We start from the raw sequence: 21832 nt of genomic DNA, 5'->3' as shown, positions 1-21832 counted from the left end.
GAACATCCAAACTGGCTAGGCTCCCACCAAGCCGGAACATGAAGTAGGATCAGAACCCCTTGCCATTGACCTTGGCTTCTCATCTGTCCTCATTGTTCGCCATGATCAGAGAGTCCGGTTTTATCCCATGCTTTTTCAGTCACAGTCCAGCTGGCCTTGGTGAGCTCCCAATCGATCAGCCCCCGCTGTCTCCGTGGGTGGGTGCACCACCCCGTGGTCCTGACATCCTTGCTCGTGTTCTCCCTCCGTCTGCTCCTCATTGGGACCTTGGGAGCTCAGTCCCGTGCTCCAGTGTGGGTCTCTGTCTCCATCTCCATGAAAGGGTTTTATGTGATAACAGAGTGTGTACGTTACAGACTCTAGACTAGAGTTACCGAACAGCCCAGTGTTTGGCAGCAGCCTTGTAGGGACAAACCGTCCGTCTCCGTGCTACAGCGACCCGCTTCCTAGAGAAATAGTGCAGATTAGTGTTTGCAAACATCTGGATCTCCTAAAAGAGAAACAGTCTATGGACTAGAAGGGATTTAATCTACGCCTGCCCCAGCTCTCTATAATTTAAATGAGTCTGGAAACATGGAATCTCCTCAGCCCCAGGTTGCTTCTCTGCCAGGTCACAGTGAAGGGAACCCTACTTGGAACACTAAATACTTCCACACGTGTTCCTTCTAGACAATTACCAAGTGATTAGACGGCCTACTCTGGGAAAATAGGGATATGATTATAATCCTTTACTAGCAGGCACAACACCTTTCTAAGGCAGAGAATTGCCTTTGGCGGGGGCGGGGAGGAGTAAGTCTAGGATAAACACACTTTGGAGAACAAGTGAAACGTGAGTCTGAGGAGAGATGTTCAGTTCAGAGCAGCTGAGGAAGCTTGCTTTGCTGCCTATGATTGGGAACATGAGGTCAGTGTGTATGTGTATGTGTGTGTATGGTGTGTATGTATATGTGAGTTTATGTGAGGCTGTGTATGGTATGTGAGTGTGTGTGGTGTGAGTGTGTGTGTAAGAGTGTGTATATAAGTGAGTGTGAGAGTGTTTGATGATGTGAGTGTTGTGTGAGTGTGACTATGGTGTGTGTATGTGTGTGAGTATGTGTGTATGTTTGAGTGTGTTTGTGTGGTATGTATGCACATGAGTGTGTGGGGATATGTGTATGAGTGTGCGTGTTTGGCATGTGAGTTTGCGTGTATGGTGAGTACGTGTGGGGGTGTGATGTGTGTTTGAGTGTCTATGTAGTGTATGAGTATGTGTATGGGTGTATGAATATGTGTATATGCTGTGTGAGTGTGTGTGTGGTGTGTATGTGTGATGTGTGGGTAGGTAGCATGCGTGGGAAGGCAGTTCAGCAAAGAGAAGAGAAAGGTCATCACTTAGAGGGGCTGAACACTCTTTAGTGTGGTGGAGCTTTCTTCTTATCCCCTCCAGTATTGAATGTATTCTGGAAAGCTTCATTTAGGACTTAAAGCATGCAGAATTTCTTAGGGGCATCAGTGGCCACAGAGAGTCTGGACAGAGCTGAGAAATGAAAGCATCAGTAGAAACCTCTGAGCAACCTGAGGCTCTTCATCCGGAGTGTCAAAGTCATCCTCACAGGGTAGGACACATTTTCTGCTGACATTGTGGTTTATAGGGCAAAGGGGTGTTGCCATACCATGGAGTTTAGGACTGCCAGAGACCTTGTCTGCTCACTGTCTTGGGAGCAGGCATGTGATACACCGTCTCCGAAGGCCTCTCGCTCCCCACTTTCTTCTTTGTTGTTTTGAGACAGGATTTTAGTTTATTCAACTGGTTTCCTGCTCACAGTGTAGACCAGGCTGGCCCTGAGCATTTTCTGCCTCTACCTGACACTTCTGGGATTGCAGGCATTTACTACACACCCTACTCATCTACTGTTTCTAAAACAATTTCTTCAGCCCTCACTCTCTGTGCAGAAAACGTCCACTAATCAATGACAGTCCAATATCCTTGTCTCTGAGATACAGAAGTTATTCATTTTATCAGCGGTGGTTGGAAACTGAACTGGACATGCTCCCATTCTCCCTTTCTTCTCCTGATTTGGGATTTGCTCAGGGTCATATGTTCTCTTGCATGTCCTCTTTGGAGATACCCAGACCCTTGCTGTTCTGACAGACATGAGGTAGACCCATCATGAGATCCATCATTACAATTCTAGGACTAAGTGCTATCAAACCATTTTGATGTCAAAATATAAAGCCGTGTTTTCCTATCTAAACTCAAGATCTTAATTAATTTAATTTAATTTTGTGGTGGTGGAAGATAAAGTTGCCAAACTGTGGGGAATGGCTAGCATATAAAGAAGGGTTGTATTACCTCCCTTAATCCAGCCACAGCTGTGGGACACAAGGCAGATAGCTTTTTATTTTAAATATAAACACCTTTTCAGCGGTTTCAGCCATTCTATACCTTAGACAATACTCAAACTCATGCCGGTATTCTTGCCTCAGCCTTCTAAGTGTTGGGATTCCAGGAGTAAGCCACCACACCTAGATTAGGGCAGCTGCTTTATGGGTAGAGAGGAACAACTGCTTCTGAGAAGCAAGACTGTGGGGGGGGCATTCTACCCAGGCTGAGTAGATAACTGAGGAGCGATGAAGGAAGTCATTCACATGTCAACCAGACTTGAGATTCTTGAGTGAAGGGTTTAACTGAGATTAAAGAGGGTGTAGCTGAAGCCAAGGAAGGGGTATGGTGGCAAGAGAAACCATCAGGCAGACCCTTACTTGAGACCTCCTTTTTGTTACCCTTCAGGGGTCCTTGCCATCAAGGGAGATGCTGGGTACAGGAGGTCTGTGATTGGACCTAATCAGGGGCTTCTATTCACTTCACTCATTTGACAACCACTTAGTAAAAGCCTCTTAGGTGCTGCACTTCAGATATCTGGGTGGTGGAAAGCAGGAGAAATGCTGACTAGGTCATAGAAAGATGAGCAAACACATATGTATTGAAAAATTTCATTCTTTATTCTTCTCAACTTACCAGCTATGGAAAGAAGCAACAAGTGGTTAAATTCCTTGGTCACGACCCCACCAAATAGCCCTTCAAAAATAGGAACTCAGACTGAGCAGCAAAAGGTTTACCCAAGGAAGTACTGATCATAAGAAAACATGGCTGGAATAGGATATAATTACCTTTTGCAAACGGTTGAACAGTTACAATATGGAAAACCTGTATATCTTGTCTAAACCTTAAAGTTGCAAGTTGATCCTGACTAGAAATTTAGGGAGTCTGCTATCCTATAACCTTTCAAATGACCTCCCAGCCTGAAGTACCTCTCTGAAAAGCCAAGCCTTGTCTTTTGCATTTTGAATATGATTGCATCCATGGCAGGAGGATTTTTCAAAGAAATAGCTTTTTCATTTCATAGTAGAGAGGAATCTTAGAGCAAGGGACCCTGTACCAGTGTTTCACCTTCAAGGTACAACCTAGTGAGCAACCAAAAAAAAAAAAAAAACCTGACCTGCCACCCTCACCACCCTCTGCACCCAAATAACAGCACCAACTGGGATTCAGGGATTTAACACATGAGCCTGTGAAAGATATTTCCTATTTGGGTCACAGCATCCTCATTTTTTGTGGATTGGTATTACCCAGAGAGATACGAGAAAGACAAGCTCACACTTTCAGATATGAGTATTTGGAAATGGAAAACTTTAAAGAATGATATGAGCCTATTGCCCCAAGGAAAGCTGCAGACAGTTGCCAATAACAGTTTTAAGAGAGAGTGAGAATCTTGTGAAACCTTGTCATTGTTATGCTGAGCCTGGCAATGTCCCAAGAGTGAAGGATGTTCCTCATGACATTAGTGGTGTTGTTGACAGATGTGACTTGTAATACTGTGTATAATGAAATACGTCCGCATTTGCAGTATCCAAGTAACCCAGCAAAGCAGTGCTTTCCAAAGGACCAGTGAGAGCATGATGTCCCTGGAAAAAAAACCATCTATTCAACATGAAAGCAGTCTGATGGGTTTTAAGACTGTGAAGTTCACTGGTGCAGGCTTCAAACTCTATAGCTTAGCGCACGATCTTGAAGCGGCCCCTTGTGGTGTGGTGGCAAGCAGGTATATCTGAGATAGCCCAGGAAGACTAGGAATGTATGTCTTCTTTGAAAATGTTTTGCATCTCTGACTGGAAGCAATGCATTGTGACTGACCAAATGCAGAAGTAGGTATGAAAATCCAGCATTTTCTAGCAAGTTCTGAAAAGATTTGCACAAATGTACTCTTCAGGAGAAAGAGCTGTTTATTATTATTATTATTATTATTATTATTATTATTATTTGGTTTTTTGAAATAAGGTTTCTCTGTAGCTTTGGAGTTTGTCCTGGAACTCGCTCTGTAACCAGGTTGGCCTCGAACTCACAGAGATCCGCCTGTCTCTGCCTCCCAAGTGACACGATTAAAGGCATGTGCAGCTACCACCTAGACGAGAAAGAGTTATTTTTGATAAACATTTATATTATATTTTACAATAGTCATTTCTAATTTAAAAATTATAAGCATGTCACCCATCTGTTTAAATAACTTCTTTGAAGTCATCTGTAATTATAAAACCTCTGCTGGGTGCCTGAGACTGGACCGCTTGAGATCCCCTTTGTTAGAGTGTTTTCTTTCCTTCTATGGCAGAGTTTTACTCCCTGGCTAAGCTCCTAAGCTGGCTTTCTCTAACTCTAGCCAATGCATGTTAGACTTACAGCCATGTTCAGTTTTAGGCAGGTCTGCCTACAATTCCGTGTCGCTGTGCAGAAGACAGGAAAGTTATCCTTAAATGAAATGACAGAGGGTGGTTGCCAAAGGAGGACAGAAATAATTGCTGTTTGTTTAATGGTTTTAATATTGCTTGTTAATATCCCACCCTCATTTGGGGGTATTACCTGAGGGCCTCCTGCAGGCTAGACAAGGGTGATGCTAGTGAGCCCTTGGCCCTTGAGGCAAGATCTTGTTAAGGACTTCAGGCTGGCTTTGATCTGAAAACCTTCCTGCTTCCCCACTGCTTAGTCTCTCTGTGTTTGCCCCCATGCCTGCCTACCTGGTTGGCTGACTCTTAAGAATAAATACTACTTGCATGCATTTATATGTTTATATGTTTATTCCGCCACGGAATGTATCAATAGAGCACATTTTAGAGACTGCCCGTGGAACTGTGCCTCATTAGTGGATTGTGAGAGTGACTAAGAAATTAGCAGCTGCTACTTCTAGTTAATGTATTCTGACAGAGTGGAAAGTGTCCTGCTTGACCTCAGACAGTACAGGGGGTCTTATTTGTAAAATTCTTATTTCAGTTAAATGTCTTTATGCAGGGAGACATGTGGATGTACTGACTGGGGTGGAAATGATTTATATGTCTTACTGTAGCTTTCCCTGAATAGTTCAAAAGCCTTGTGGGAGAGCAGTGCTCTGCCCCGGATTCCGACCTCTTGTATTCACAGCAGAATGGCTCTCATTCCCAAAGCCTTCCTTTGATTTCCTACACAAGGGCGCCTTCATCTTTACTGGTTCCCCATACTGGATGTAGGTTAATCCAACTTAGATTACCTTGCAGCTCTTCTCTTTCCTCTTTGCTGCCCCTGTTCCATATCCATCTGTGTGCCATGTTTTTGTACTCTCTCTGATACACCCCTTTTCAGGAGCAATCCATTCTGGGCTAATGAATTGTTTTGATTATTCCCTTCCTTCTGTGGATCTAATCAGTAGTCTGTGGTCTGAAAGACCCCTTCTCTAAGAGCTTGTGCCTCTCTCCTTTCCTGCCACCAACTGAAGACCTCCCTAGGCTACCTACTAGATTTTTTTCTTGACATTGCTTTTATTTTTTTTAATTTTTTATTTATTTATTAAAGATTTCTGACTCTTCCCCGCCACCGCCTCCCATTTCCCTCCCCCTCCCCCAATCAAGTCCCCCTCCCTCGTCAGCCCAAAGAGCAATCATGTTTCCCTGCCCTGTGGGAAGTCCAAGGACCACCCACCTCCATCCAGGTCTAGTAAGGTGAGCATCAAACTGCCTAGGCTCCCACAAAGCCAGTTCGTGCAGTAGGATCAAAAACCCATTGCCATTGTTCTTGAGTTCTCAGTAGTCCTCATTGTCCACTATGTTCAGTGAGTCCGGTTTTATCCCAGGCTTTTTCAGATCCAGGCCAGCTGGCCTTGGTGAGTTTTCCATAGAACATCCCCATTGTCTCAGTGTGTGGGTGCACCCCTCGCGGTCCTAAGTTCCTTGCTCTTGCTCTCTCTCCTTCTTCTCCTGATTTGGACCTGAGATTTCTGTCGGTGCTCCTATGTGGGTTTCTGTCTCTGTCTCCTTTCATCGGCAGTTTCTCAGAAAATTTGGGATCAACCTACCCCTGGACCCAGCAATACCACCCTTGGGAATATACCCAAGAGAGGCCTTATCATACAACAAAAGTATATGCTCTACTATGTTCATAGCAGCATTGTTTGTAATAGCCAGAACCTGGAAACAACCTAGATGCCCTTCAATGGAAGAATGGATGAAGAAAGTATGGAATATATACATATTAGAGTACTACTCAGCAGTAAAAAACAAGGACTTCTTGAATTTTGCATACAAATGGATGGAAATAGAAAACACTATACTGAGTGAGGTAAGCCAGACCCAAAAAGAGGAACATGGGATGTACTCACTCATATTTGGTTTCTAGCCATAAATAAAGGACATTGAGCCTATAATTAGTGATCCTAGAGAAGCTAAATAAGGAGAACTCAAAGAAAAACATATAGGCATCCTCCTGAATATTACCTACTAGATTTTAAGGAAACACTAGCTCTGAGTGAGACCTTCATAATCATTACATATTTCAACACGTGCCCTGTGGGTTAAATGGCCTAGGTCTTAAATAGTGCAAAAAGCCACTGGAATCACACCCAATGCTGTGAATTAAAATACGAACAAAACAAGTTGCGTGAGAATTTCAAAGAACTAATAAAAATGAGAAAAATCTCTAACTCTGCATAGCAAACTCCAAGGACTATGTAATTCCCGGGAGGGACGTGAGGATAAACACTACTTTCGGCAATCATTTCAAAAGTCTTGATTGAAGTGCAGAGGACTCTTATCTCCAGATACAGCCGAATGGAACCTTTTCAGTACAGTAGACGTCCTTATCCTAAAGAGGATTGTGTTTAAGGATGCTGAGATATGATTTCAAGAGCTAAACGGCTTTGTTTTTCTTCAGTATTTATGTTTTAAAGTATCCTCCTTTGTAGCTACGCTCTACACACATGCCCTTTTTCAGTCTTACTTCAGCATTCCCTTCTCACGAGCTGCTGAGCCACGAGCCCCTTACGTCAATGTTCAGAACCCCTGTTCTGTCATATACAAAGAATTAGATACATCTCATGTATGATGCTCTTGTCGGCAACAAACTTAGAGCTATGGAAAAGTAGAAGGCAAGTTTTCCCTTTATTCATGCACAGAGTACTTTTTATTGCTTTTCTTTCTCTTTCCCAAAATTTAGAGTCTTTGGGAAAAACCAACCAACCAACCAACCAACTAACCAGAAAGTTCTTCAACAGTTAAGCAAGCTGCCCAAATTCCCTCACCATGAGAAGAGAGGCCAAGAGACCAGTAGCCATTTATGGAAAAGTTAATATTTATTTTTGTGGATAATATTTTTGTAGAAGGATTTCACAAGCAGACCTAATTTATTATGACAATTTTCATGCCTATTTATCATTCCCCGACATGAAAGTTTGGAAAATTACACACATAATACAAATACTTGGTTTCATATGACATTATGACACTTAACCTTATAGACTTTCTAGAAAGAACATATTAATTGTTTTCCATACTAGTCAACCTTACACAGTCTTAATGGTCACCCTTACGACATCAGCGTAAAACTGAGCATAGTGGTACACATCTGTAATGCCAACATTTGGGGAACTGAGGCCGAAGGATGGCAAGTTCACAGCTAGCCTGGGCAATGCACAACCACAGTGCACAACTATGTCTTATAAAAACAACAAGACACAACATCAACAACAAAAGAGAGGCCCCAGTCACTATGATGGAGGGGACTCAGCACAACACCTGTGTTTAGGTCCCCTCATCCATCTCTCTGCAGTCCATTCTTACCCCATCTGCCAGCCTTGTCCTGAAGCTGCCTGCTGTGGGCCATTTCCTTTATGGAAGATGAATGCTACTATATGTTCAATGTCTGAAACCTCTACCCTCTATACTCCTTTGTGGAAGTAAGCACAGTTAATGCCCTGCCTCCTATGGGCTCTGCCAATAGAGGGATTCAACAATTAAATGGCAGGAAAATCCCAGTGACTGTCCAATCCAACAGATCTCAGATGATTGCTGTGGAAGAAACCAGCAGAGGTACTCAGGACGAAGTGTGCCTGCTGCAGCGCTGGCTGCTCGGAGCATCCAGAGCAAGCAGAAGCAGCTCAGCCACATTATTCTGAGAGACAGAAGAATGAGAGCAGTTCTTGGAGTGGTCAGACAGGATGAGGGTCATAAGGTGAAGGTTCCTGGGTTAAGTGCTTGTGGCTCACTGGTGCTTACATTGGAATTTTCTAGAGAAGTTTCCCTTCTGTCCCTTGTCACCAGTATAACTTTACAGCTTGTATAATGTCACTTCTTCAAACAGCCAGATGACTAGAGTTCCTATCCCTCAAATACCACAATGAAGACTACTTACACCCAGAAAGGGAAACTGATTCAAAACTAATGCCCAGGGCTGTCAAGAAAGACAGGAGTAGCCAGACCCCAGCTACTCCCTCTTGTGTTGCCTGTTATACTGATACACTGTGGTGGTGGTGGTGCTGGTGCTGGTGGAGGCAACCAGTTTCCTCAAATTGGTCCTTGTAGTTTTCAGGACCCAGAAGGGCAAGCATGTACATATCTGAAAGAGTGGATTCCCTGCAGCAAGAGGAGACATGCCTCCTAGAACACATGCACCCAGATCTAGCTAGGCTCCGTGGTGAACCGCGCAGTGTCGCAGAGAGTGAGATAGACTGGGTTTAATATGGTCCTTTAGAACTTTTGAAGTATGACAGTTTAGAGTAACAGACTTCTTACTATATCCAGAGGAAACAATCTTCATACAAGGGAACCGTGTATTTCTGGTCAGTTGTTCCACTGGTGACAAAGTCACCGACGAGACGGCCACCTATTACTTAAACAAAACTCACAACTGAAGGATGCTTCTGTTTCTATAAAAGACATCACCGTCAGACACTCATTGCCTTCAAATCCTTCTCAGAAATGCAATGATACATTACACAGAGGGATGTATCTGAGCGTGGAAGTGTGTGACTGTTATGGAAGCTTACCCATGTGAGAAAAATAATCTGTGTTTGGCATTTGCTATAGTGAGGAAGTTACTCACCATTGGCATGTTTTGCAGAAACTCAAAAGCAGGAAGGAAAGTGCAAAAAGATCAAAGAAAAGGGAGAGAGGAAGGAATGGAGGGAGGGGCTGAGGGAGAGATTAAATTAGAGGCTGCAGGTGTGCTCTGTCCTGATTGGATAGTGTTGACATGGGGAAACAGCTCTGGTGGTTCATCAGTGGGAAATGGCAGAAGTCAGGGAAGCAGGAACTTACTGTCCAGACCTTGATCTTCTGGTCTCCTTTTCTGGAGATCTTAGGGTATATCTTCTGGGCCGATTGTAGGCATTGAGGGTCAGTGTTTTGTGGTCTTTCCCTTGATTCTGTGTACTTATTCTCCTGTCGTAGTCATTGAAAGTTTCAGGGCTTCAGGATGATGAAACAAATATTTATTATCCAGAAACTCCTAATGAATATGACAGAAGGAATAACACACACACACACACACACACACACACACACACACACACACACACCTACAATGTAATTCAGGATGGATCACAGACATAGAGAGAGCATAAAAAAATCAGAGCAGCCACTCAGAACATCTCAAGGTCTGAGTGGTGAAATCTTGAAAATGGTGTCCTTTCAGCACCTGCATAGGGGTGGGGTATGACTGTTTAGCACACACTCTGCCAAGGAAGCAGAACGCTCAGTGTGTGAAGAAGGAAAGGGGGAAAAAAAACACAAGGGTTTCAATTATTCTTTTAAAGCCACTTAGCAAACAGCAGGTTGGTATTAGCTGTAGCTTCTAGGAGGTGGGAAAGGCAGCGTGCACTGCCCTCTGCCTCAGATGCACCAGGGTAATGAAGTGTTAAGAGGGGAAGTGCAAAGTTAGAAGCACCGATGCTTTCATTCTTGAAAGCAAAACAACAACAAAAAACCCCTACCCTATTGTAGATAAATCAAAACCTATACTTGATTGCTGGCGATAGAGAAACTGTTGACACAGTGGAGAGCATTTTCAACCACCCAGGAGTCTCACATCAAAAAGAGTCTAAATAATCCACCATTGGATGCCCACATTCTACCCATAAGGCAATACTCGCAGCTGCCCAGGAACACTTCTGTTTCCTGTGATCCACTGAGAGTCCCACAAAGCAGGCACCAGGCACTCTTGATCTCTTTGGCACTCCTAAAGGACATAAATCTGGGGACATAAAGGAGCTGGTTATTGGGTGAAAAGCTGTGTTTACCTGTTAAATCTGGACCCTATTTTATGCCAGGTTTTGTGTAAGTAGTTTAGATCAGTCCCTAACTCCTCTCTGGAGAGTAGAGCCAAATGCAAGACTGCAGGGGAGTATTGAGTAGGGCGCTTTTGTTTCATGGATGGATCAGCAAGGAGGAGGGTTTTTACCCGAAGCCCCCTTCTATCTTTCTAGCGATAAAAAAAAAAAAGTGAATAAGAAAAGTCAGCTGAAATTTCCTCCGTTTTCAAGGCTCCTGTTCAGTGGGCTTGAACGATCGATACTGCTGTTCAGATGCTTCTCAGCGTTAGTTTCTCAGCGCCTTGAATTGGCAGGACGAGTGAGAGAGGATCAATAAAGCGGAAAAGGCCCTTTGCTTGTCTACGGTTTACTCACCGATCTCTAAAGAATTCTAGGAACTGGAAATTTCAAGATCAATGTGTGAAATGAGTAAGTCAGAAGTGTTGCCCAGAGGAAGAAGACAGACTCCACATCCACAGAAACCCATTCAAAGGCTGGAAAATCAAGACACCTGAGACAGACTTGCAACATCACCATGTGTGGGCAGCCAGGCATCACTGAATAGAGAAACATGTCTTAAGCACTGTATCTTAGGCCATTTCACCGTGGGAGGAATCACACGGTACAGTCCTCCACACACCTCAGCTACATACAGGTAATGCCTGCTCCTGCTAGATCCAGGATGCACCAAAGTGTTTGATGTTAAGTGCAGTGGTTCGCCCTGTGCATGTCTGAAAACAAATGATGCAGTTAAAAGACAGGGGAGGCATGGGATGTTTGAGGCACTAGCTTACACACGACTTTGAGTAAACATTTACTTCTTTAGTAGAGGGTGTATACTTCTAAAAATTATTTTTTGAGTTTCTAATATAATTTCATCATTTCCTTTATCCCTTTCCTCCCTCCAAAGTTTCTCATATTCCACTTTAATGATAAAGTTATAGTGTACTAAATACATCACCAGGAACCATTTATTACTGTTTTCAAATATTCTGTAGGGTATAATTGTGGAAGCTCACTAGTTTTGTTTGCACTGATACCAACACAAACAAGACTTGTGCTGCCTGCCAATGGCTTTGTGATGAGTCAAAGCAATGATGGCTACAGCATCAGGAGGTGGCAGGAGACTTATTCAGTTACTCCCCAGTGGCAGTCAGTTATTTCCCAGTATGTCCTTATGTGGCTTATGGCAAGATTAGTATGTTAGTGTACATACCAGGAAGGAACGTTCTTCATGGGCGTGCTTAAACTTTGTTCTTTCTGCATGCCCCCACCATGACTTTCAGGTTTTAATGTCTCACTTTTCTTTTTAAACTGAAAAGCTGGGCGTATAGTGTTTATCTATAATTCAAGGACTCAGGAGACAGAGACCAGAAGATTGCAAGGTCACAGCAGTCTGAACCACATAGCAAGACATCATTTAAAACAATCAAGGAAGGTTCTTGTCTAGCGCGGGCAAAGGTCCAAGGCCACACATCTCATCTCCCATACCACAATAATAGTAACAATAACAGTGATTACACTAATAAAAAGTGAGAATCAGAGCCAGAGTATTCATAATTAGACTAGGCTGTCTGGGCCCAGGCAGGACACTGCTTAATATACGGTGGCAGTGATGGTAAAGTCACGCTTATACGAAATATTATCTCATGCATGTCTTTCAGCCACAATTTATAATAGAGCAATCATTAAAGTGTTACTTAAGTAAAAATTCTCTCTCTCTCTCTCTCTCTCTCTCTCTCTCTCTCTCTCTCTCTCGTAGTCATGTGTTTAACTATCTGTCCTTTGTTCTTTGAGGCAAGGTCTCACTGTGTAGACCGGTTGGCACCAGCCTTCCTTCCTCAGCGCTTCTCTTAAGCGCTAGGATTAGAAACATGCCCACTACGCTCAGCGTCCGCTCTCTCTGTCTCTCCCTGCCATGAGGCGAGCCTCCAACTCCACATACTTTCCACCATGCTGTACTGCCCCAGGTTGTGGCTCAGCAAGCACCGACTGAAGCCTCTGAAACTGGGACAGCACACCCACCTCTCTGTCCGTTATCTGTCACAGGGAAAATAGGTTTTTGTGACCACTTTGATCTTGTCTCGCATTGATGACATAGATTATATCTGATAGTTTAGAGAAATGCCTTTCCTAAGAGCTCAAAAATATTTCTCAGGTAACACTGGCCCTTTTAAAAGTAGATGAGAAAGGCTGTAGCTTGTGGTAGAAGAATTTTCTTTTAAATACAATATTCCCAAAATGCTTGGGTACCCATGAAATGATGCCAATTCACTTGCTGAATGGGAGTTCTCAGCTGATGAGAAAGACTTGGGTAAGGCCCCAGGACAACTGGTATATCTCGTTCTTCTCTCCCCACTTCTTGCTTTTGCTCTCTCTTCCTCCTGCCTTCCCCCAAGTCACTGAATGCCAGGCCTTATAAGTTCCTAGGAACTAGATTGTACCTCTACTGGTATTTCTAGAATCTCAGATGTGACCCAGGGCTTTAAAAGGTGTTTGGAACACAAATTACCAATGACACAACTTTTTTTTAACTGCTGGTAAGAAATTTACACTTCTCAGTCAGTTCTAGGGATGGCAGAGGCCCTTTACTCCATAGTGTATGCTATTGCCATGCCCTGGTCTTCAGCATGGGACTGAGCTGGGAATGAGCAGGTACATTGCTGTTCCAGAGAAATGAAGAGGCACTGCAGAAAGGGAGAATGCTTATTGCACAGACATCTGGGAATGGCCTTTGCTATCCAGTAGCCAGAAATGAGCCATATTTTTCCTATTATCTTGGTGTTCGACCAGGTGTACAGTCACAGGTAATTTACATACAGAGTGGATTACTTAAGGAGCAGGAGATCATAAATGGCCTCAGCAATATTTGCAAACATTTATAAGTTGCAAATTCACGAATGGCTGTAAGGAGAAACTGGAAGTTAAAAAAAACTGAATCATAAGACCAATACCTACATTCCAAAGCTGTTCCAAATCCATTCTACTCTGTGGGGGTGTAGACTGTGAGTATCCCCACCTTTCCTAGTAATGTTCTAAATGGCAAGCTTTTGACATTTTTATTTGTCATTTCTGCCAAAACCTCAGGGCATGCTCTACATTTCTTTTCAGCAAAATCAATGTCTGCTTTTTAAAATATTTATTAACATTATTTTTAGGGAATGACTAGTCTATATTTTCTAAACTGTGTTGGCTGAATGGTATGGGAAGTCCTTCCGTATATGTGTTGCTTTTATAGGCTAATAGTGAAGCTGCTTTCAGCCAATGGCTTAACAGAACATAGCCAGGCTGGAGAGAGAGAGAGAGAGAGAGAGAGAGAGAGAGAGAGAGAGAGAGAGAGAGAGAGAGAGAGAGAGAAAGAGAGAGAGAGAGAAGGTGGAGTCAGAGAGAAACCATGTAGCCACCGCTGGAGACAGAAATGTTGGAACCTTGCCGTTAGGCCACAAACCTCATGATAAAATATAAAACAATGGAAATGGGTTAATTTTAGATGTAAGAGTTAGTCAATAAGAAGCTAGAGCTATTGGCTAAACAGTATCACAATTAATAAAGATTCTGTGTAATTATTTCGGGTCTGAGCAGCCAGGAACAAACGAACAGCCTCCATGGCCTCCATCAACTGGGTGAGTTTGAAATTAATTCCAGATGCTAAAATAGGAGAGGAAGGAAGAGAACTCCTCATAAATGAAGCATTTGCATTGATAAAAACTCTACAAGGAAGGCCCTCTAGTGTCAGGGGCTCTGATCCACTCTCCCCAGAGAAAGTTGATTTGATAAGACTACTGATTATTTTTTCTAGGAATAGGAGAGATGTAAGCAATAGAAAAGGAGACTGGCAATTACTTTTCCCATTATCTTGGTATGTCCGTGCTGCATCAGAGAAAAAAGATTCTTTCTCTTAGAGTGGTTTAAACCAAGAGCAAGCCCAAATTTTAATTCTCAGTACCTCCCCCTGTCTTCTCTTTGTCCATATTTTCTGTTTTTCGCACAGGGCTGTGCTATGTATTTACTGAACATCACAGAAAACATGGTGTGGGAAAGAAATGGGGAATCTGTTGTCTTAATCATCTTTATGATAGTGTATAAATGAAAATTACTTTACTGAAGCCCACTGACTCAAAAGAGCACTCAAAACTTGAACAGATATTACCCACCTATATGTCTGCATATTTATTCCATTATTTACTGTGAATATGTGTTTCTTTACGGTTGCTTTCAACCTATTGGGTGATTTCAGCAAATGATTACCACAACACCCACTCCCCTTTGCCTCCCCCTCCCTCCCTCCCTCCCTCTTTCTCTCTCTCCTTCTCTCTCTCTCTCTCTCTCTCTCTCTCTCTCTCTCTCTCTCTCTCTCCTGTATCAGGGCATGGAACAATATGTAATTTGAGATGAAAGCTATGTCCTTAACTTAGGTTGCAAAAACTGATTAGAGGGGAAGTCCAAGTTATGGTAAGGTTGATTACAAAGTTTCCTTAAAGGTAGGCTGAACTTAAACAGTCTGAGAACCCAGTAGCGAAACAGACACTACATCATAATAAATGGCCTCAAACACATTATCAATTTGATTGTTGCAAGGTCTGGTAAATGTTCAGTCTCTAAGGGTAAGCGATATTTTCAGAAAAGGCTTTTCTCACACCTTGAATTTTGAAAGATTTTTTTTTAAAAAAAAAATGTGATTCCTGTGTCTATCAATTGTGTTTTTAAAGTTCCTGGCAATAGTCCACAATGTTCACCAAGAATATAGCTGGCAGTTAAGGATATTTAACTTCAAAATATGAGACAACAGATGTTTGAATAACCAAATTAAGTGTAGTAGTTTAGTCCTATTAAAATAGGGATTCTGTAATAATTAAATGGGAAATATCCCTAACTATGCAGGCAACGTTTTGTATACTCGGGGTGAAACAAAGCAGAAGGCTGGGACTGGTAGTGTATATCTATAATCCCAGCACTCGAGAGGTGGAGACTGGAGGATTACATTTTCAAGGCCAAGCGGTGCTGTGTTGGGAGACACCGGTCTCCAAAATAAATAAATGAATGACGACGCAGGAGACCGAATACACCCCATGAAATAACACAACACAAAACAAAAAGACAGAAGCAAACACACAAATGCAAGAAAGCAAAGAAGGCGCAAACAGTACAGAGGCTTATAAAACCAGACACCTTCCATAATTATGTTCTCTGCCTCAGAGAGAAAAAGGGAGACAGAAATCCAGGCATTGAACATGAAGGGAGCACTACTAAGTCTGTCACAGGGAAAGGAGACAGTATTGGCTATCACAGAAAGGAATGAGAAAGACTTAGTAAGACATTAAAATTTGACAGATCCTGAAAGTATAATTGGATTTGCACAGGCCCAGATGGAAGCAAGAGGGACCCTGCAGAGAGCACAGGTATAAGGTGAGGCCTGAGCCATTGGCGAGTGTGTATGTGGCATGAAGTGTTTACAGGCTGAAATAGAAAAGTGGAAGAATAGTATGGCAATTTTAGATTATACTAAGAAGAAATATGAACAGCCACATAAATTGCAATCCATGGGGTTGTGTGTTCTCTGATAGGTTTTGTGTGTATGGGTTATGAATTCACAGGTCCATGTGTGTGGAGGTATAGATTCATGTGTTTTGTATATGCATGTGGGTGCTAGAGTTCAATTTTGGTTGTCATTCCTTAGGAGCTGCCCTCCTCATTTTTTGAGAGCTTGTTCCAGCCTAGACAAACCGGCAAGGCCAAGGTCTAGCGAGAGACTTGGCTTCCAAAAGATAGTAAATGGCTTGTGCTGAACAATACCTAGGAATAATTTCTAGCCTCCATATGCACACACACACGTGTGTCCCATGTGCTCACACACCCACACATGTGTGAACATGCATCATCACCCCCGAGTTAAGCAAAACCAAGGCAAACTTTTCTTTATTCATACCAATTTAAATTGGAGTTTTGATTGGGTCTTGTAGTACACACTTGTAGTACACTTTGGGAGGCAGAGCTAAGAAAATTCAAGGCCCTCATGGGTAACAGTGAGATACTGTCTCCAAATTAAAAAAAAAAAAATGAAAAGGGGACGCCAGTCACAGAGAACTTACTCACAAGTGCGAAATCCTAGAATAAACTCAGTACTTTGCACATTAATTAATCAATATTAAAATAATACATGATCAATTGTTATTTTTTCCCAGTAACAACCCAAGTAATCTCAACAAATATAATGATCATTCTTTAAATTTTTTTCCCACTTTATTTGAGTTGAAGCTATATTTCTTAAGATAGATCAAAGAAATGCTTTTGTTTTTTAAAAAATTAAAATGACATACATTAAAAAACTTTCTTAAAAAATCATAACAAGTAAAATTTTTGATCTTTATTGTTTTTTTTTTAAATTGTCCAGTAAATGATTTAGGCTAGATTTCCATAAGTAGTTCAGATTGGCTTATATTCACAATTGTTACGAATGATGAAACCGCGGGTTCTGTAAACGAAATGAGCTGCAATATGGGGGGAAATCATCAATTACAAACAGCCTTAATTGAATGATTGTAGCAAAAATCCAGTTTGGGCTGTAAATTGTAATCTCGTTATTATTTTACTCTCACTAGAAACTCACTCTGCTCTCTCTGCTTAACACTTCTCCGCTCAGAAGTACACGTTGCGCTTTCCCTTGGAAAAGCTCCCTGAAAGGGAAAGAGTGATGTGGGCAGACGTGAATTTCAGCCCACCTGCCTCCACCTAATGTCTAAGGAATCCAAGAAGCACTTTCGTGGTCCTTACTCTCATTTCTACAGCCAGCACTGAAAATGACGGTGCACGTGATAAATTGAAAGTATATGCACATAAGAAACACCCATTCAAGATGCTCAGTGAGGCTCTCATTAAGTCACCAAATGTCTGTGCTTAATAATGGTGGGTTGCAATACAAAGTCGGAAAACTTCCTGTGAAATTGTGATCGATTCATTTCTCTCTCAGAGCCATAGCGGTATAACATGTTTCAGCCCCACTTGGGTGCCTTGCTGGCAGTCGGGGTGTCTCACAGGGTGACTGGAGCTAATGAAGTCAATGCTAATGATGTTGTACAAACCTTTCTGGTAAACACAACTGTGTGGTTAATTGAATTGAGCTCCCATTGCTGTTGAGAACAGTGGAGAGATAGGAAGCTTTCCCATCCGAACGTATGGTCCTGTCTGGGGCCTCTCCTCAATACACTGTAGCTCTTTAAAGATAAGTCTTCATAATGTGCTTTTCCTTTGATGCTCCCCCCCCCCCCGAGTGTGTGGGCTGCAACTCTTTAGCCTGATCGGTGTGTGAATGTCATCCCAAGCACTGAGCTGCTGCTTAAGATACTCCAGAAGAAAAGGCAGCTATGAACCACCATAAAAGGAGCCCATGTTGTCATTCGACAGATCCTTTATCTTGAGACTTTCTATATAGCTGTGAACTGGAGTCACATATACAAGCAGAAAGTCCCAGACAACAGCTTGATGTGACATGTTCATGGAAGAAATTTCTCTAATAAATGAGTCTAATAAATTTCTCTAATAAATGCAGTTCCGCTTGCATTCAGTGGAACTGAAAGAGAAAGCAGGCTAGGAGGGAAATTCCCAAAGAAGAAAATCTGAGAGCAGCATTTTCACCTGTCAGAAATGGGCAAAGCCTTGTTTCTTCTATTTTTAGTTCACATGGTTCTTGGTTTAGATATACAAATATCCTAACATTTTTCTATTCAAATTCCCTCTCTTTGAGGAACCGAAACAAGCACCATCTATAGGCAATCTAAGTTAAAATTGATCCATAGCCTTGTTCCTTTGGCTTTAACTCAGCAGATCCACCCGAGTACCTGTTTACAGCACTCATTGTGTTGGGCATTACCAGGAACCTGAAGAGTATATAATGTGCCCAGAATGGTGGGGCAAAGACATGTGTGTGTGTGTGTAAATACATATGCACACACATATACACCACCACATGAATACCGCATGCATGTGTATCATATCTGTTCATGGAGCTCCTAAACATGTGAATTTTTTTTCTTTTTCTTTTATCTCCTTGATCTTAAACTAAATTGTCCTGGAGACTTTTAATACTGGTTAGAATAAATTTTGCAATCTTTTATTTCTCTTGCTGTCCATTTTCCTCTATTACTGGGGTTGCCTGTGGTTAGCATTCCTTTTCTCGTCCAGCTGGTATTTCTAACATTTCTAAGGTAATTAATTGAAGACTGACATCAAATTGACATTCTAAGATAGAGGACAGATTTGTCCCCCCCCCCCAAACCCCGAGGCAGAGTTTCTTCTGTGTACTTGCTTTGTCCTGGCTGTCCTGGAACAAACTTTGTAGACTAGGCTGGCCTTGAACTCACAGAGATCTCTGTTCCCTGAGTGCCAGGACTAAAAGTGTGCACCACCTTTGAACAGGCAGGTTTTTTTTTTGTTGTTGTTGTTGTTCACTTTAGGGTTTAGGAACCAGGTTAGTGTCTTTTTCTTTGCATTAGATTTTGCTGCTGTTTTATTTATTTGTTAGTTAGTGCTCATGTGCTCTGTAGTAACATTTATGGATAAGTCATGTCCAAACAAATATTCAAACACCTAAACAACTTTGCATAATTGTATTTTCAGTTTAGAGCACAAATTCTAGTTTTTTCATTATAGTTAAAAATTTTTCCCATCATAGAAAATATGATTCAGATCTAGCATCCAGCAAATGGAAGCAGAAGGCTCTCAAATTGGGCTGCATATCAAGACCCCAAATCAAGAAAAGATAAGAAAGAAAAAGACTGTGAGCTGCTATAACACAGGTCACTTTAAATTGTCATCCTCCTAGCCTTGCTCTAGAGTGCCCCTTCACATAGAGGTGACTTCATGGGCAAAGTCCCTTTGCTCATTGCTCTGTACCCGCATTCATCAACGCCACATTCTTGGGAGAGCACAGAGGATGCAGAGGGGACTCTGCGGCTGTCTAATCGGCCCGGTTAAGCCTTTAAGCAGATAATACAGGGGCTTACAGGCTGATATGAGGCAGGCGAAGCAGCTTATTCTTCATTTCTGAGCATCGTGTCAGGTGAATCAAGGGCAAGCAGTAACTAAATAAAAAGTCAGAATATCTATTTTATGTTTCTATACTCTGCTATCCTTATTACTGAAGTAGAGTATTCGATTTCTGTTAGGGATTTTGGAGACCCAGTAATAAAAATATCTTCCATTTCTGTTTGGATTGAGCACATCAATCAAGGAGAAAGGGATAGAAAAGAGAGAGCAACCTCAAGCCCCCTTATTTGTGCACTGTGTGTCGCAGTTCTGAAACTCACTTCTCTGACCAACCACACTTGAGAAGTCACTGAAGCTGCCGCCCTGGAGCAGACCAGGGTGTAGACTTCCAGCCAGGAGAGGAGGAATGGATCTGGGGGCTTGCTCTGAGTTGTCTGCATACTTCTTACTGGCTCACGTGTCCACGAGCTGGAGTTAACACTGGGATGTTTTCAGGCAGCAGGATACAATGAAGGATGTCTGCATGTGCTGAAATAGAGACATTCTTAAGCCTCAGAAGTACATGGAACATTTCGAGTCCAGTGTTGGTTGTCCTATCTGTCTGCCAGGCCTTGTGTTGGCTGTATCATTGCACTTTATTTTATTTTATTCCAGTGCCAACACCAGGTGCCCAGACAACGTTTTTTTAAGGATTGGTTCTAAACATTGTTCTTTCTGTTTTATGAAAAAGGAGAGTAAGTCTTAGTGAAATTATTTAATTCACTCAAAGTACTGTAATTACAAGTATTGAGAGTCGAATCTAGACCTGTTGTGCATGAAAACCTCTCCCACCCAGGTATTCTGAATGTTAAGAAATCAAATGACATTTATCCAAGCAAATTAGATTTTTTTTTTTTAGTTGAAAACCACTCTGGAACTGTGTGGTGGGAATTAGGTGACTCACTGATATAAAGTATAGAGTATGGCTTCTTTTAAACTTTTTTACTTTGAAATAATTTTAGACTTACAGAAAAGATGCAAAAATAACACAGAGATTTCCCATCGGGCCATTCTTGGCTTCCCTTCCTGTTAGCCTCTTATATAAGCATGGCGTAATTACCGAGATGGGAAATGGATGCTGGTACAGAGCTCACTAAACTGCGAGCTTTACTCATTTCACCTGACTGCTCACTTCTGGCTCTGCATTTTTGTTTTAAGGGCAGGGATGCTATTTTACAGATTTTCATAGCCCAGTACCTGATAGGGAGTCTGACTGAGGGACGATGCCCACTGACTGCAGAAAGGTAGCTCAATGAATGCACTACAGCCTGAGAATCCTTGTGTGGTTTTATGTCACATAGGTGTGAAGCACATGAAGAGACGCTGAGGCTTTGATTGAATGCTTACTATAGAACTAAATTCCACCTTAGGCTCAGTGATGAAGAGATTTCTTTTTACTATTCTCTCATATATTGCAGCCTGACTGCAGTATATTATAGCCCATGACCCCTCTTCCTTTCTTCCCAGTTCCTCCCCACATTTCCCTTCTCCCTCAGATCCACTCTTCCTCCTCCATTTTCCTTCAGAAAAGAGAAAGCCTCCCAGCGATATCAACCAAACACGTCATAACAAATTACAGTAAGATTAGGCAATCCCCTCATATCAAGGCTGGATGAAGCAACCCAGTAGAAGAAAAAGGGTCCCAAGACCATGAAAAAGAGAGTCAGAGAAAATCCCTACTGCTACTGTTGGGAGTGCCTCAAGAATGTCAAGCTACACATCATAACATACATGCAAAGGACCTAGCTCAGGCTCCCTGATTATTGATCCAGTCTCTCTCATGAGGCCTTATGAGCCCTGGTTAGTTCATTCTGTGGGCCGGCCATTTTGTGCTGTTCTCAGCCCCTCTCTCTGCCTCCCACAGTCCTTCCTTACCTTGACTTGGGGTTGAACAGTTTTAGAATTGTGCAAATACTTCAGTGTAAAGGAGAGTGGATGAACAAGATGAAAGAAAGAGGTCACGGTGCAATCTTCCAACTGGACACAAAGGTCCCCCCTCTCTCTTCCTCTCATTCTAGCAAGTGAAGCAGCCAGTGGTTTTCAGTCTGCCCTGCATTTCCAAGCAGACTGAACTCAAATGTTAACCCAAGCTGTAGAAGTTCCCATGTTGAAGAAAAGTCCACGCAGATTGTTCCCAGGCATCCACTTGCTTTTGGCCTGAGTTAAGCCAAGCTGAGACGATGTGACTCTGCCAACAGTGCTTTCTTACCCGGTTACTGTTTATCCCC

At 42.3% G+C, this 21832-nt stretch overlaps 1 protein-coding gene across 5 annotated transcripts in view; it reads left to right on the top strand.

Moving 5' to 3' along the window:
* The window catches only part of Rgs7 (regulator of G protein signaling 7), a 351190-nt gene that overhangs the window by 174264 nt on the left and 155094 nt on the right, over nucleotides 1-21832 (top strand). The window contains exon 1 of one of the 5 annotated variants that reach the window (XM_050142897.1): nucleotides 14-159. The exons of the other annotated variants lie outside the window; for them this stretch is intronic. The gene's annotated coding sequence lies outside the window, so the exon portion shown is untranslated. Of the gene's footprint in view, nucleotides 1-13; nucleotides 160-21832 lie in introns of those variants that run through there. 5 annotated transcript variants of the gene reach the window in all.

Source organism: Alexandromys fortis, unplaced genomic scaffold, assembly GCF_014885135.2.
Source record: "Alexandromys fortis isolate MF-2015 unplaced genomic scaffold, M_Fortis_MF-2015_v1.1 scaffold_51, whole genome shotgun sequence".
In the NCBI taxonomy this organism is placed as follows: Eukaryota; Metazoa; Chordata; class Mammalia; order Rodentia; family Cricetidae; genus Alexandromys; species Alexandromys fortis.
Note: the sequence above shows the minus strand (reverse complement) of the source record. Positions and strands in the feature narration are given on the sequence as shown.